Raw genomic sequence first — 10,023 nt, forward strand, 5'->3', positions numbered from 1 at the left:
CACTCCCACCGCGCCAGACGAAATGTTTGCAGCACTTTTCCAACTGATGCAAGAACAAAGTAGGAAAACTGATGAACAGAATACGAAAGTTGATGAACAGAGTAGGAAAACGGAGGAGAATCAGAAAAGTTAAATAGGAAACTTGACAATGTAGATGAGGCCATAAGAAGGTTAAATAAACGATTTGACAGGAACAGAAATTACATGGGCAGTCACTTAAGATAGATCAACTAGGAACTCGCGTAGTACGTTAGCAGCAGAAAATAGAAAGAGCAGTGAAGACGTGCAGACCGAAGTTCGACAGATACGCAAAGATTTGGACACAGTCACAGAGCGTGTCGAAAATCGAATCGGTGATATTGAGAACTATTTACGAGCCAGTTCGGAACTAGCATTACACACCGACAAGGTGAAAGAGGCAATACATCGTGCGTGCGAAGAACAGCACGAGACACTAAACAGTGTCTGTCAACAGATCACCTGCCAGGAGGCTACGTTACAAGCCCAGGCGAGAGACGTGGAAAAGATGAACCAAAGAATGGACGCGTTAACGTTAGCGGTCGAAAATTCTCAACAAGAGCAGAGCGATTCTAGAAGAACAATCCCTACCGCGGTGGGCGACAATGAAGGCGTTCGGTCGTTGCTACGGTTCAAACAAGCACAAACTGAAATAAATAGGCGCAAGCGCGATATCCTCCGTGAGCTTTTGTGAACAAACGAGAACCACGATGTTGGACGGCAGGATAACAGTAATAGAGACACCCAGAAGAGGGAACAAGATCAACTAAGACAGGCGGAAATGCGCCTGCAGAATCTGACGACGTGATAGATTCGAGTGGCAGGGCCACTACATAACTCCAGACGAGGAGGACTCCAGGAAGCATTTTATATCCGCAATGAAGTATTCAGTGTATCCAGATCCTGGAGTTCCCAGTTCGATGCAGCCTTACCCATATCATGGGGAGAACAACTGAGAATAAAATTTGTATACAACCTCCTCCGTGATGAGGCGGCGGTTAGAATGCAGCCACTGATGTAACAATGCAACTCATATTCGGAGTTTCGCGCGGTTTTTATTAGAGAATTTTGGTCAGAGACAGATCAGTAGAGGACGAAGTTAGGAATATTACTGCTTCCTGACTAGAATGAGTGTCATCACCCGGATCCAATCGCATACTTCCGAGATCTGACAAGGCGAAATCAGAACCTAGACTCACCGTATTTTCCTGTGGAATTAATCATAGTCTGTCTCACCAAATTCCCACAAAAGTTTAGAAGGGAGATCACAATAGCAGGAAGAGGTTTACAGGATGTAGTTTCATTCCAACAACTCTTACAAGAACTTGGCAGGCCAAGAGTCCAAAACAATTCAAGCACCGCAAGAAATAGAATAGAAAGAGCGCGCCATGTAACGACAATCAACGAAATTGGCCGCAAAACTCTGGGCCACAGCGAAACTACGATCAACGAAATTGGGCGCAAAACGCCGGGCCGCAACGAAACAATGATCGATTTGATCGAAACTACCGTAGAGATTTTTATAGAAACAGACCGTATGATATAATGTCCATCATAACTATCCGGGATGTTATGCCGCGGTCGGTTGAAGAATTCTGTGTCAATTCTCAACGTTTCGTCTCTGACTGCGGGAGACATCTTCAAGGGGGTCTGTAACTCGATGGAAGGTCCAACACACCCACTGGCTCGCTACTCACCCACTGGCTCGCTACTGTAGCGAGCCAGTGCGTGTGTTGGACCTTCCATCGAGTTACAGGACCCCCTTGAAGATGTCTCCCGCAGTCGGAGACGAAACGTTGAAACGTTGGGAATTGACACAGAATTCGTCAACCGACCACGGCATAACGGCCGGATAATTATGATGGACATGATATTTCCGGTCGTGAAAGTCTACATTTTAGTATCAGACCGTATGATAGCCATAGAGGACACAACGGGGACCGTGGAGCCCCGGAAAACAATCGCGAAGCGTTGGAAATAGTAGAAATACGACACCCAGGTCCGCGCCACAATCACAGTGACCACAATGATGAGGGGACCCCACAACAATGACGGGATCATAGCGCAGAGGGTATTAATGAGCATAAACTGCTGTCGAACGAAGTGGGAATCTTCTTCATAGATTTTGACAAAATTCGAGAAGTACTGGAAAAAAGTGACGAGGTCATATCAGAAAAATGTCCTATTATAAACCTAGAAATCAGTGGGGAGATAATACCTCCTGTGCTAGACTCGGGTAGTGAGGTATCAGTAATTAAAGAGGATGTACTAAGGCAATGTAGTACGAATTGTACATGGCGAACTTTACCGCTATACAAGACGAAAGTCCGGAGCGCAGTAAACAGTAAGAGCGGGGAAGTGCGGGAGCAAATGCAACTGGAATTCACATGCCAATTACATACATTCGTTAACGTCTTTCTGGTAATGCCCTTGCTCGCAGCTGAAGTAATTGTTTGAGGCGATTTTCTGATTGCGTACTAACCAGTGCTCGATTTCAAAGTGGGCTGCATCTTGCTAACTCTAGCAGATCAAACAGTAAAAATTAATCTTGATAACGGTACCAACTCAGAATACGCATCCGAACTGTTTGTCATCCCATGGGAGACGGGCAAATGCGTTAGCAACAAATTGTAGGGAAGCAGCCTACTCACGCCATATAAAATTCACATCAGTCTTTCCATTGTGTGCTAGCCTAGTCCGCTGTAACTAGCTCTGACGTCATAAATGTTGCGCAATACTTTAAAAATCAAGTAAATAACCTGAAACGTTTCTAGCATGTCAGGAGTAATACTAAATCAATATGTGTTGAATGTCAGTTCAATAACTTTAACCATTTTCGAAATTTGGATGTTTTTCTGTAAAAATCATTGGCGCAACAGAAAAGAGCTATAAACTTAAAAATTTATATTTAGATTCCTTTTTCATAATAATTTAATAGAAACAGTACTTTGGATCTCACAAATTAAAATTTTAGTGGAAAATCATGATTTTCTGGTTTTTGTCTTAAAAATTAAGGAAGCAAGATAGATTAAGTAGGCGACCGCTATAATCATAAAGATGTGAGAAGTTTCAACTCAATAACTATAAAACCATAGCGATAGCGTATCTCCAAAGGGCAAGTTCAGAGCTCGTCTACTGCGTGTAGTGTAATTAAATTAATTCTCTCGCCCAAAATAATTGACTTAGCCACGTCAGACTTTTATTATGATTACTTACCTGTGTGCTGAATGCACATTTAAATTGAGAGCTTCATCGGCCATCAGCAAAGGAAGCAATGATTTATTCAATAACTTGAAGTGGTGCATTACTATCCCAGCGGCTAGTCGGGAGAGCCGATTTGATCAGGCGTTCCCTTAGCCGTCCGCACCGCGGCTTTATATATAGGAACGCTGCGCGAAGAAGGAAGGCCCCAGTTCTCTCCAGATGCTGAATAGCACACCACCTGTGTCGGGAGTCGCGTCGCGTCGCGTCGCGTCGGTATCATTGCTATAAACAGTCTCGGATGCCGTATTAAGTTACTCGGGATACGCGTAACCATGAAATCATTTTCGAGTGAAGTGTTAATTCTGGGACGACTTTAATGATATATCTTCAGTTTGCGTATGTCGTATTTTCACGTGCCGCCGCGGGACAAACATTCTACCATTATTTAGCGTGGCGTTTCATGAACATTATCATCAAATTATGGCGAGCATTCACTTAAACATTTAATTTGGACAGTTATAGTTGCATCAGCGCATTAGACTCTGAACTGCTCTGGTAGTTGGATTGTGTGGATTCTTTTTTTTTTTTTTTTTTTTTTTATCTGTGACTTTCAGAATATAGCGAACGTTTTTACAGGATCGTTTTTTGATTATGAATTCCAGACAATCTCCTGTAAGTAGGCTGTTTATGTTTTCTTATTGGCAACGTTACGTAGCGTTCTGTACGAAAATCACTGGCTGTGCTGTGTGCAGTCTGTGGCTAGTTTGCATTGTTGTCTGCCATTGTAGTGTTGGGCAGCTGGACGTGAACAGCGCGTAGCGTTGCGCAGTTGGAGGTGAGCCGCCAGCAGTGGTGGATGTGGGAAATGAGATGGCGGATTTTTGAGTACAGAATTGATGTCATGAACTGATATATATATTATGACTATTAAGGTAAATACATTGTTTGTTCTCTATTAAAATCTTTCATTTGCTAACTATCCCTATCAGTAGTTAGTGCCTTCCGTAGTTTGAATCTTTTATTTAACTGGCAGTAGTGGCGCTCGCTGTATTGCAGTAGCTTGAGTAACGAAGATTTTTGTGAGGTAAGTGATTTGTGAAAGGTATAGGTTAATGTTAGTCAGGGCCATTCTTTTGTAGGGATTATTGGAAGTCAGATTGCATTGTGCTAAAAATATTGTGTGTCAGGTTAAGCACAGTCTTGTATAAATTTTTCTAAGGGGACGTTTCATATGTCGACCCTTAGCCGAGGATACCTCACTGGAATCTTCTGATTTTTTCTTGTAGTTTGTGTAATTAGTGTAGATTTTGTTTATTGCTAGCACGTAATTGTAGAGAGAATCTCCTTTGTAGTTGCAGTCTTTCATTGTTGTACAGTAAAACAGTTGTGGCATGCATGTAGATTTGCACCAAGTATTTCGCAGCTGCGCTTGCACTTAACTAGATATTATTTTCAGTGCTATGTTAATGTGTTCCCCTATTTTTGCTCTTCAAATTGTGTTTTTCTGTGTTGTCGTGTGAAATATTGTGACAATAATGGCGTGTGAAAAACGTAATACTAGGCTCCAAAGTAAACTGAGAAATGACAGTGAAGACGAAAGCAGTGTGTTAACGCCACCATGTAATGAATTAACTAATATTCAAAGTAGTAATTTGGTAACTGTGCATAGGGAAATGGAGCGGGCGACAAATAATGGTGTAGACAGTGAAACAGGTAGTGAGCAGGGAAGCATTATCGATCGATCGGTCGGCAACAGCTCGCCTCAGGAATCGGGAATGACAGAACACAATATTGCAAATACTGTAGACTCAGGTTTTGGGTTCTCACCGTTTTCTCAAATGAGTCGAGACACATTTTCTGCTTGTCAAAATGTGAATGTTGCCGGTGCAAATTCACTGCCGAAAAGCACTGAGGAACATGTTTCAGACACCAGTGCATTGTTATTAAAATTAATGCAACAAATGGGACAAAAGCTTCAAAAGTTAGACACAATGGAACAAAATCTTCAAACGTTAGACACAATGGAACAAAATCAGAGACAAACACAGCAAAAGCTTCAAAAGTTAGACACAATGGAACAAAATCAGAGATAAACACAGCAAAAGCTTCAAAAGTTAGACAGAATGGAACAAAAGCTTCAAAAGTTAGACTCAGTGGAACATACGCTTGAACAAACACGTGAAGATTTAACTACTGAGTTACATAAAATCGAATCGAAATGTCAAAAGGTCTGTAATGACGTAAAAACACAAATTTGTGAGCATTTCCAACCTATTTTTTCGCGGCATGAAAATGCATTACAGAATCACGAAGCAGCCATAAAAGAACTGCAAACTATTGTTCATGAAAATCACGACACCTTGCAAGCTAAAATTGACTCAGTTGCATCTACCGATTCGGTTACGCGACTTGCAAAAACTCAAGAAAACTTAAAGGACACAGTAGATACGATTTCAACACAAATGGACACTCTGAAACTTGGTTCAGAAAAACACACTGAGGAAATAAGTACACTATCGGAGAAAGTAGCCGAACTTTCGGATCAGTTCACTAACTTATCTGCAAAGGTAGATGATGATCCGAATGACACAAGACCTGTAGCCATCACTGACACAGAAGAGTATGAACAAATTAAGAAATTCAAACAAAATCTGAATCAAATTAATACGCAACACCAAAGAGAAATCCGGGAAGTACAAGATCAGCTGACACAGGTAATACAAGAATTTCGTATTTCAGAGGACACTCGCGCTCCAATACGGGAAGAGGGACATAGAAATACGGAACAGCCACAAAATAATAACACAGGGCACTTCGGAAATTATGAAAGAAATTGGCAAGGTGCACCGAATTTTGAAATGGAACCGCCGAAGCGACGTAACAATGACCGATATGCGACTCGCCGACATGATGATTTTGACTATAAGCTGTTCATTACTACACATAAATTCAAAACGTTTAAGAATTCTGCCAACGACATTCATCCACAAGCGTGGCTCCATCAATTCTCTCATTGTTTTCCTCCCAACTGGTCATTGGAGCACAGGTTAGAATTTATGTGTGGCTACTTGGAGAATGAACCAGCTGTAAGAATGCGATCGGTCATTCACGATTGTCACAGTGAAGGAGAATTTTATCATGCCTTCCTCTCAGCATATTGGTCTCAAGCTACACAAGACCGAGTAAAACATAGCATCATAATGATGAAACATTTCGAACAATCTGAATTTTCCAGTCTTGTGAAGTATTTTGAAGACATGTTGCACAAGAATCAGTATCTTTCAAACCCATACAGCCCCTCAGAACTCATCCGAATTTGCTTAATCAAATTGCCTGAACATTTACGACATATTATTTTAGCAGGACGTTGCAAAGACGACATTGAAGCTTTTCAGGGACTCTTACAAGAATTAGAAATTGACACAGACAGTCGTGGGATGCGAAAACGGGAAAACAATCACTATAGGTCACATCCGTCACAATTCTGTGACGACAGAAACAATAACTGGACACGACAAGTCTATTCTTACAATGCAAATCGTGACCAAAACAGACACCACCCATATGACAACCACTGGCAGAGTAATAATAGTTACAGAGAAGGATCGCATTTCATTAGTAATGAATATGACAGAGATTACCATAGAAACAGACAATATGGGAACCAGAATAATTATTATCAAGGGAGACAGAATGACTTCAGACGCAACGGTCCACTGCGCAGTTACGACTCAGGGAGAAATTCTCCACCATGTGACCGACAAGAAAGAAACTATGGAATCTACCGACATGACGACAGACGATATGATCGTAACGACAGACCTGAACTGCATCAGAACTGGCGGGATTCAAACAGGGCAGGGCCCTCTCGTCACGGTGAATTTGTGGAAGTTAGGTCTCCAAATCCCAATAACGACGCGCGCCAACAAAAGAACAGACAATGACTCGCACCGCAGGCTGCCGCGTGCGCCGGCTGGCTCAGAGAAAAATAACATAGACGCTAACCTTGAGAAAAATTCCAGTATTCTTTAGTGACGTATACCACATGATAATTGCATTCAAGTTGAAACTCTGCGTACTGAGAAGAGCAAAGGGTTACACCACATTTCACATGTAAAACCGTTTATTGAAAGATAATCTGCTTTTTAACTTTGTCTTTGCCATAAAACGTTTCACTTCACGTTACTAGTATGCTTTAGAAACTGTTACCATGCAACAATGTTTGAAGTTAAATATCCAGTCAAGAACCAAGAGAACTTATTTAAACAGAAATTACAAATGCATTGTTATTGCGAACAGACGACACAGTGTTATTGTGTGTGTACATTCTTGCTTGTTAGTTGCACGATTACGTAATAACTATAAGGCTCACATCCTTAGAACATATACTGGTATTGCTAATGAGATTTTAATGCAACATTTCGGTTTACTTGAAAATACATTCTGGATTTAAAGTACTTTCTGTGAGATACCAGATGACACAGTGGTTAGTTTATGTGACAGCTACACGATTTTATCACGACGCTACTAATGAGTAACAATTTACAATGTTGCTTTTGTGGTGTTTCTGTTTTATATCTGCACTGTTTTTCTGAATTCTTCTGTAAAGTAAAACATGTTTTAGTAGTAACTTTTGTGGTATAGCTATAATGAGACAGCCTTTTCAGTAGCACAACAATACGTTACAGCACAGTAATTTCTTCATCACAACAATAAGTGTAATAACTAAGATATCTATACGCAAAGCATTTCACTTTTGTTTATCATGAGGTAAGTACATTGATTTCTCCAGAACTTAGCTTTCGGAGGACAATAACTACGAGACTTCCACAGAGATTATCTTACAACATGACGCACAGTTTAGTGCTACAGTACACGTATTTGAGTGATTAATTTTATACTTAAAACATTTATTTTTATAGATATTTGAAGTACAATGATACAAAGGTTTTCCGTAATACATTTCATTCCATTCTTGTAATCCGTAACACCTGAGGGTATAATTACATTAATCCTCAGGGGGGTGCACGCTTACTTTGTGTACCATATGTGTGGCAAGCACAAGGAGCCCTAGCTAATATGGTATTTGCTTACACAACTTTACACATCGGTACCATATTTCTCTAACACATAATTACACAGCTATCTGATCATTTAACTGAGAGATAAACTTTTTCTTTACTATGTCAGTGACACATGTTTACGCAATTACAGAGTTGGATTACTTCACACTTACGAAATTGTATTTTGTTTGTACTTTGTGAACTGTTCATATTTTTTCGGAACCATTGTGATACTATGAGAGCTTTGAATGATATCTTTGGTATGAGATCATGATTTTTAAAGTACATTTGAGGTAGATGACACTACTGAAATGAGCAGAGAATATTTTTTTATGGTTTGAAATTATTGCAGAAAGCTAGGACTTTTTTGAGATTTGACTGAGGTGTTATGATGTTATTTCTATGACGACGATGTGTATTATGCTGTTGAGGTATGTTTATGATCAATAAGCCGATGTTATATGAGGAATTTGATTATGCTACATATTTATTATGATGGAATATTGAAGAAGTGTCGACGAATATGTATATGTGTAATAAGGTAAGGAATAATGGATAGTGGTTAGGGACTCTGACTTGTGATAAAGGATGTTGGATACCAAGAATCGTACTTTAAGAGTAATGAAATGTGTGTGTATATGCGTGCATGTATCACAATGCCGGCGAAAATTTTTTGGACACTGTTATATTCATAAGATTTTGTTTCTACACATTTGCAACGCAAATTCTTGACCTGTGAAATATTTTTATATGAGACTGTCACTGTAGCGGAAACTGCTATCGTAAATATTTCCGTAAGAAAGTTAAGTGACCACCTGCACGTAACGCGTCGTGGGCACCCAGCTGTGTCAGATGGCTGGAGAAAAAGCCATTAGTGTGTCCTTTTCAGAGGCACAGGTAGAAAAAAAAAAGGGGAGGCCATTAACCTCGCTATTGACATTCCTTTATAGAAAGCACCGCAAATACGACACGCTCATTACTTGGAAACATTCTTACATCTGCACACCTGATTATGACAAGTATCTTTCTACGAGAATTGAGAGAATTTTTACTGCCTTATGAAATGCCATATGGCTAATGAATGATGTTTCATGCCGTCCTTTGTACATATTTGCTCATTTTCTTTAATATCTAGTTTCTAGCTGCACTGCAGCATTGGTTAAAATAAAATTTTATGAATGTACTAATATAGATATTTATGCCTACAGATCCAGTAAATAATTTTATGATCTATTCAAAAAAACGAAAGAGCATAAAAAGACATTTCCCTTCACAGGAATTGCATACGGAATTTTCTTTTCAACTACTTGGTAATTTTTTTTGTAGAATAACTTCTTGTGGTGCACCACTTTAATTACATAGACATTAAGATGTGAATATACATTTCCCTTGTCTGCATTATTGTCTTTAGTGTAATATTTTTTTTGCTTGAGGTATGTCAGGTTTAGATATAAGTTATTTAATTTGCTGCGGCTGTTTGCCAGGCATAGTGTTACTGAATTTGACTTTGTGTTACTCTGCTAAGCCAGTTTATTACTGATTTATTTTTCTTGTTTGCTGCTCATTGCCTTATATTAGTTGTAATATTGTTGCTTACTTTGCCAATTTGAATTTTTTGTCATTGCTGTTTGTATTAATTGTTTTATGCTGCTGCATTGCCTCGTCCCTTGGTATATACATCTGAGCTCAGTAGATTTAAGTTAGCTTAAGAGGGGGTAGACTATATAAGAAACTAACT

This window comes from Schistocerca cancellata, chromosome 4 (genome assembly GCF_023864275.1).
Source record: "Schistocerca cancellata isolate TAMUIC-IGC-003103 chromosome 4, iqSchCanc2.1, whole genome shotgun sequence".
NCBI lineage: Eukaryota > Metazoa > Arthropoda > Insecta > Orthoptera > Acrididae > Schistocerca > Schistocerca cancellata.